Below are 7,814 nucleotides of genomic sequence, written 5' to 3'. Positions count from 1 at the left end.
CAGTAGAATAAAAACATGATTTATTTTCACCATATGAATTGACATATAGGCAAATGTAAATCACTCAGTATAATGTAATGATTTCTACCTCAGTCAGAATGGGTTCAGTTATGCTGTCATAACAAGCAATCCCAAAATTTCAATCACATAAAACAACAAATGTTTATTTTTCATTCATGCCACTTATCTACTTGATATGTGGGGTATCACTATCAAACCTGTTTCAAAAGGGTGAGTGTCTTTTCCATGTCTGCTGGGACACAGTGTGGATAGGACCAATATGGATATATTTACTATCCATGAAAAGAGAGTGAGAAGAACTCTTCCGTTCAGAGCTTCCAAGTCAGAGTTTCAGCTTGGTCTCTGATAGCTATAGGTAGTCTATTATTTAAAGGCCTTTCTCTCAGTCCTACTCTCCTCAGACCTCTCTTCCAATTCTGCCACGTGTAGTACTTGGCTTTTAGAAACATCATGATGCTGCTCCTTCTGCCTAGAGCATAACCTGTTCCCCACCACCACCACCAGCATTTACCTAATATTAGTTCTGGGCTAAATTGACAGGTATAAATCAGACACAAAGAAGCACTTCCTTAAAAGCAGTTCTAGCCTTAGAAAACCAGAAGAGGGGTGCCTGGGTGGCTCAGTCAGTTAAGTGCCCAACTCTTGATTTCAACTCAGGTCATGAATGATCTCACGGCTCATGAGATCAAGCCCTACATTGGGCTCTGCACTGGACATGAAGCTGTTTAAAATTCTCTCTCTCTCCCTCTCCTTCTGCCCCTCCTCACTCATGCATGCAGGCTCTAGAAAGAAAGAAAGAAAGAAAGAAAGAAAGCCAGAAGAGTAGTATTTTTTTTATGTGAAAAGTTCTGGTATGAGTCCACCTGAACAACATTCATCCAACACATCTGTACTGGGCCCCAAGTAGGTACCAGGCACTTTACTGGACATAAGAGATTCAATGGTGAGCAACACCAACCTGTTCTTGCCCTCCTGGAACTCAGTGCAGAGGAAGACGTTAATCAAACAGTTACACAAATGGATTTTACCAACTGCAGTAAGTGCTAAGAAGGGAAAGAACAGAGTGTTGTGAATATGTATATTCATTCACATTGTGAATATGTATGTATATTTGACCAGGACACACATGAGGGTGATCTTAAACTTTTACAGCTGACCAAAAAAGGCAAAAATTAATAAAAATGTGAGCACCCTCCATCTTCCTAAAAAAGGGGATGATGTGAAACCAGGAACCATGTGCCAAGTTACAGGCTGGGGGAAAATTCATAATAACTCACCTCAGTCAGATACTCTGAGAGAAGTCAATATCACCATCATAAACAGTAGAATCTGCAATGATCAAAAGCACTATGATTATCATCGCGTGATTGGGCTGAATATGATTTATGCCGGCAGCCTCAAGGGTGGAAAAGACTCATGCAATGGAGATTCTAGAAGCCCTTTGATATGTGAGGGTACTTTTAGAGTTATTACTGCCTTTGGCCTTCTAGGGAAATGCGGAAACCCTTGAGGACCTGGCATCTATACTCTTCTCTCACAGAAGTATCTCAACTGGATAAATAAGACTATGAAGGGGCAGTTTAGATAAGTGTATTTCATTTCACTTGCCATCACTTGTTAATGTTATCATAAATAAAATCAATTTGTGTAAAAAAAAAAAAAAAGTCCTAGGAAGGTTTTCTCAGGGGAGTGGCATTTGAGCTGGAACCTGAGGGGTGAGTTATAGTAACTGAGGTTGGGAGGTGGGTTGATGAACTAGGTCAGTGGTTTCCAGCCACATAATGGCTACTTATGAGTCACATCAAACAATAGAACTAATAAAATTTAGGAATGGTTTACATTTCTTAGGCAAAATAAATTCCAGACTTGTCCTATAATTGCATCGTTCTCAATCACCTGCTTTCCATTCCTCTTCCCCTATTGGAAAAAGTGGAGTTCTGAGCCATGTACTCTGCTTGTACACATCCAGATATGCTTACTAAGATGGGTTTATTTTGTATGAACATCATCTCTCACATGTCTGTCTTCGATGAGAGGTTGGGAACTAGTGGAGAAGATGACATATAGGGAATTCCAAGCTGATGATTCTTCCACATGTCAAAGGAAAGGTCATTCACAGTAGAGAATGTCAAATGTTACAAAATTTAATTTATCAATTCTTACTGGTAGGATGTAAATAATAATAAAACTATGATTGATTTATTTTTCAAAGCTTTTTGCTGAAGACATTTTAGAAACTTAGTACTAAGGCAAAGATATCTTCAATGCTGACATGATACAAAGTTAAATATCACATTGGCCTTTATTTTAATGTTTATTTCCTTCTCACATCCCAATCCATTGTGGTCCACATGTACATATATATGATGCATTTTGTATATATTCGCCTCATAACTTGACAGATGGGAGGGAGCTTGCAGTCATTTCTAAAAGCAGACAAAAGGCCGTTGGTTCTGCTCGGCATGATGGTTTGTGAAGACAGAATATCACACGCTTCCGTTGATGATTATATAGCTCTATCCATCTGTCTGCCACTGGAGGTTGGGAGACGGAGACACAGCTCCCACCGTCCCCATAAACAAAAGTAGACCATGCTGTCACCAGTCAGACACGCCAGCTAATTGGAGCTGTCGACAGACACAATATTCTGTGTCAACAGCTCTAGTAACAGTTTGAAACAGCAATGATATGTTGGTTGATGGTGAGGATGACACATGTGTCTCTAATAGCATGCTAGAAATCTGACATAACTAGAAAAGAATTACTAAAATGTGATTCCTGGCCTCTGGTATCCCTGTTCATACTTACCAATCCCTGCAGAGGTTGGGGGAGGGGTGGTTGTAACCCATCTCTCAGTATCATTCCACAGGCTGACAGCTTAATTTGATACTCATAATGTCTAACTTTAAAATTAATCTTGCTAAAAAGATTTGTTTCAACAAACCACCTAACCTTAAACTCTTTGGATAATTAATAAGGAAAAAAAAAGGGGGGGGGGGTTTGTATAGCTTTCTAAGTTGAAAATAAAAAGGAGATGTTTTGTCAATTTACCATTTCTGTAACTATACATTTATACTGATATTCGGGAAAGTAATTTTTACACAGTTAAATATATACAAATGCTCATAGACATGGCTTATTCTTGAACTTAATTTCATGATAGACAAAAATAAGCCCAAGATAGAAACACACAACATAAACAAGGTTTTGGAATATAAATGTGTATTGTACATTAACCTCTGTGTAAATTCATACCTTCTAGGAAAACTTTATATCATGCCTTAATAATGAAAAGTCAGGAAGTCCCTTGCTATTTGCAATCATTTATCTTCCAAATAATTTCGTCACCTGACTACCTGAGTTTAAATTTTAGCTCAGCCACTTACTAGCTTAGGTAAGTTAGTTAACCTTTTTCAGCCTTTATTTTCTCATCTATAAAATGTAGGTAAATAACATAAGCTACCTCATAGAGCTATAAGGATTAAATGGGTTATCACTCTCTGAGTGTGTAGAACAGTGCCTGGTATATCACATAATTAGAGGTCAATAAATATTATTATTACTAGTGGTAGTAGTAGTAGATTTCGAAGGAGAACTTTAGTGATTAATGAAAGCAAGAAAATAAATCAAGAACAGTGCAAATGCCAAAGAGCAAAGTTGTGGGCATTACACAGGCCTGAGTATAAATCTTTCAGCCATAACCAGGATTTGTAACTTTGGTCAAGTCACTTAACCTCTCTGAACCTTTTTACTTTGTCTGCAAAAGAGCTAATACTTGTCTTTAAAAGATATTTTGGTCGGGGCGCCTGGGTGGCTCGTTCGGTTGAGCGTCCGACTTCGGCTCAGGTCACGATCTCGCGGTCTGTGAGTTCGAGCCTCATGTCAGGCTCTGTGCTGACAGCTCAGAGCCTGGAGCCTGCTTCAGATTCTGTGTCTCCCCCTCTCTCTGCCCCTCCCCTGCTCATGCTCTGTCTCTCTCTGTCTCAAAAATAAATTTAAAAAAAAACATTAAAAAATTTTAAAAAAAGATATTTTGGGGGAACCTGGATGGTTCAGTTGGTTAAGCATCTGACTTTGGCTCAGGTCATGATCTCATGGTTGGTGAGTTCGAGCCCCGGATCAGGCTGTCTGCTGTCAGCACAGAGCCTGCTTCAGGTCCTCTGCCTCCCTCTCTCTCTGTCCCTGTCCCACTGGTACTCTCTCTCTTTCAAAAATAAATAAACTTTTTAAAAAAACTAAATAAGTAAAAATTAAAAGATATTTTGAAGATTTAAGATAACTTAGAGCACCCAACACAATTCCCAACATGTGGTAGGTTATTTCCACCGATTACACCACGTATTCTTATGACTAGTTTGCATTATAAAGCACTTTTATATTTAGACTAATTATTTTCCTCTAATTAATTCTGTGAAGTAAAGTATAATGACTACTGTACTGGGGAAAAAGTGGTGCTCAGAATTGTAAAACAAAGGATCAGTGGGTATGGGATTATTGAGGTTAGAATAAGATGTCATCTTCCAATTCTAGGACTAGGGTGATATTCAGCTATTGCCAAATACCTCTTTGCGAGATGACCAAACAACTGAAAGCCTCTTAATTTATTTTTTCCATTCAGACCCCCAAATTCGATGTCTTCAGAGGCCTCTATCCCTCACATTTAGAATCAGCCTTAATCATTACCTACTTACACTTCATCAATATTTCCATATTCCTTGGATGTTTGTAAAGATCAATAAATGGACGCCACAACACTTACCACACCACCACCACCAAAAACAACAACAACAACACAAATGCATATGCACACTGGACTTAAATTATCTTGTTCTTTGAAGATATAAGGAAGACAAGGAAAAAACCTTTCTTTGACAGGCAGGTAAGATACTTTTACAACAAATAAACCACAAAGGAGGATTCTGTGTAAAAGGCATTTCCATGTCCCAGCCAATGGCCTACGTCAACAATGTATTCTTTTTATATTTTATTTATTTTTAATTTTTTTTTATTATTTCTTTCTAGAGAGATAGAGTGTGAGCAGGGGAGGGGCAGAGAGAGACAGAAACAGAGAATCCCAAGCAGAGTCTGTGAAGTCAGTGTGCAGAGCCCAAAGCAGGGCTTGAACCCACAAAACCTTGCAAGATCATGACCTGAGCCAAAATCAAGAGTTGGACACCTAACTGACTGAGACACCCAGGAACCCCAACAATATGTTCTTTTTAAGTCATAATGTTACCAATTGTACATAAATAATAAAATAACCATATGCAACACAGAATTGTCTGGTTACTTCATGTCACAGTCACTGTATAATGTAAGGTGTTTAGCTTTCACTTCCAATGACTAAGAAGGTAATGGGGCTTTACTTTCTATGAGGCTAGATAAGCAACTGAGCTCTGACCATAAGACCTGCTTTCTGGAATTAGCGACGTCCCTTTTTGAAAGCATGAGGAGAGCAACGTTGACCTTTCCATAGAGGAACTAATGCTTCAGCTTTGGCTTCTTCCCTCCTATGCCAGGTGACTTGAACCTGCTAGCTCAGATTTACCACCCAATGCACCTGCCCTTCACTTCCACCAGTAGAGCCATTTATGTCGTCCTTTGCGTTTCCCCACCTCTGGTTCTTTATTCATGGCGGCAGCCTGACATACTGGATCTTTCATGCCTCTAAATGACCAAAGCCATCAAACTCCATCTATGCTTTAAGGATCCTGTTACAATGGTCCCCTTCAGAAAGGGGGTTCCCTGATTCTCAGTACACCTGTCCCGAGCTCAAATGAGGGGGGTAAATCTCTCCCTCATTTGAATTCTCCCTAATATGGCACTTGTTATTTTTTTTCCATGCAGTATAATCAGTTACTTACAAGCCTTATTTTTTCCCCTGTATTGTCAACTCCTTGGTAGCAGGATTCAGGTCAGATTCATTTTTGTTTTTCATGTAGAGTTTAACATCTCTCTGTATTTCTTAGTTACTTGAATAAATGAATAAATTCCCCTCATTCTTTTTCACTTCAAATATTTAAACTTCATATGCTTAAGTGGACAAAACCATAACCACACAATATATCCAGGAGGAGGAAAGGCATGTAAGGTGGACATGATGGCAATTTAAATGCTGAGGCTTGAGATTCTTTTTTAACATCAATCCCATTTCTTCTTTAGGCCCTGGGTTGCTTGAGAATATGGTTTACAGCAATGTATTTGCTTTGGCCAATTCCATTATTAAGATAATCAACATGTTTTAACTTGAAATCCATGGTAAAAGAATTTTCCCTGTATGATTATTAACATCTACTCACATTAGTGCTATCTTCTCTAATTCCTCCTATAAAAGTAGCTACATATGCACAAGCTTTGACAAATCTCCTTGCTTTTCTACACATAATCTCTAAGTCAAGAATTAATCCAAGGTAAATGACTTTTCAGGTAATGGGGCAGACATGCACATTGCACAACGCTAGGAGGCGCCAGTGAAGAGAGCCTAATATAAAGGACACTCCTGGTGCTGTGCAACACACAGTCTGCATGGCTGCATGAAGTTCCCTGAGGTGGAGAAACCTCAGAGAAACAACTTGAGTACATACCTATAAGTCAGAGTATTTTCACTCATATTCCAAGGAAAAATAATAAGCTGGGCTTCTAATTATATACATGAAATGGCTTGATAATATTAAAATAATGCTTTTTGTTATGGTTGATTATAACTCACTGTAAACATTGTAGAAAGTACAGGAAAGTGAGAAGAATATAAATCCTTATCTCAGAGACTAAAAGTCTTTATCTCAGAGATTATCACTCTCTTAACCTCTGTATCGTATTTCCTTGTGGTCCACCTATATGCACATATGAAAGTATGTATCTGCATACTTGAGAATATGCTCTCCATGCTACTTCTTGAAACTTAACATTATATAATAAAGCCTTTCTCAAACTTGCCTATTGAACAGAATAACCTGAAGAACTTGTTTAAAATATAGACCTTTCAGAATTTTCCATAAGAGAACCAATTCACTAAGTTTGAGGTGGATCCCAAGAATTGGTATTTTTAACAGCTACCCACCGCGATGTAATTTTTATTTTCAGGCAAGTTTGAGAAACAGTGATTTCATAAGCATGTCCAAAGGTATTCAGGTGATTTCTGAACAAAGGAAAACAGTTTAACCTAATTCTCTCAGCCTTCTCCGCTGTGTGGATCAAATGCAGTTATAGTATAAAACTGGAAAATTGAGTGCACTGAACAAGCAAGAAAATGCTCCCAATGCCCCAACTCTCCTTAACGTCCTGACCCTGGCCATGAGCAAGAATTATCTAGTGACCCAGATATTCCCCATCAGGTTGGAATGGGCCAGAGATAATGTTAGTAATGTCCCTTGAAACCAGACTCGGGGAACTCTACAGAAATTCTCTGGGCAAAATCAATCTCCTTATATGAGGAACTGATCATTTGTGCCAGTTTGCCTATTCCCTCCCAGGCTATACCTGTAGTTCTGGCATATATTGTTAATAATAATGCCTTCTTTCACTTTCAGGAGTGTCCCAGGTTAGAAAATAAATCCATGGGTGCTAACTTATAGGGTCATTTCCACCTTCTTCTCTGATCCATATAACAGAAAGGAGGCTTCCTTCTCATTGGATCCTTCATGTCCAAAACCTTTTTTTTTTTTTTCCAAAGTGGAGATCTTATTAATGAATCAACTGCTCTCTTGCATAGAAGAACAATGTTAAATAAAACTGAGAACCAAACCATTCCCATGGTGAGGTCTTTCTGGCCAATTAAAGGTTATTATTTTGCC

At 38.5% G+C, this 7,814-nt stretch overlaps 1 pseudogene; it reads left to right on the top strand.

Annotated features, from left to right (window-relative positions):
• The first annotated feature begins 1,095 nt into the window (after positions 1–1,095).
• On the top strand, positions 1,096–1,648 carry LOC131513146 (granzyme A-like; annotated as a pseudogene).
• The last annotated feature ends 6,166 nt before the right edge of the window (positions 1,649–7,814 follow it).

Source organism: Neofelis nebulosa, chromosome 5, assembly GCF_028018385.1.
Source record: "Neofelis nebulosa isolate mNeoNeb1 chromosome 5, mNeoNeb1.pri, whole genome shotgun sequence".
Classification (NCBI taxonomy): domain Eukaryota; kingdom Metazoa; phylum Chordata; class Mammalia; order Carnivora; family Felidae; genus Neofelis; species Neofelis nebulosa.
The sequence above is the reverse complement of the archived record's forward strand: the minus strand, read 5'-3'. Positions and strand labels throughout refer to the sequence as shown.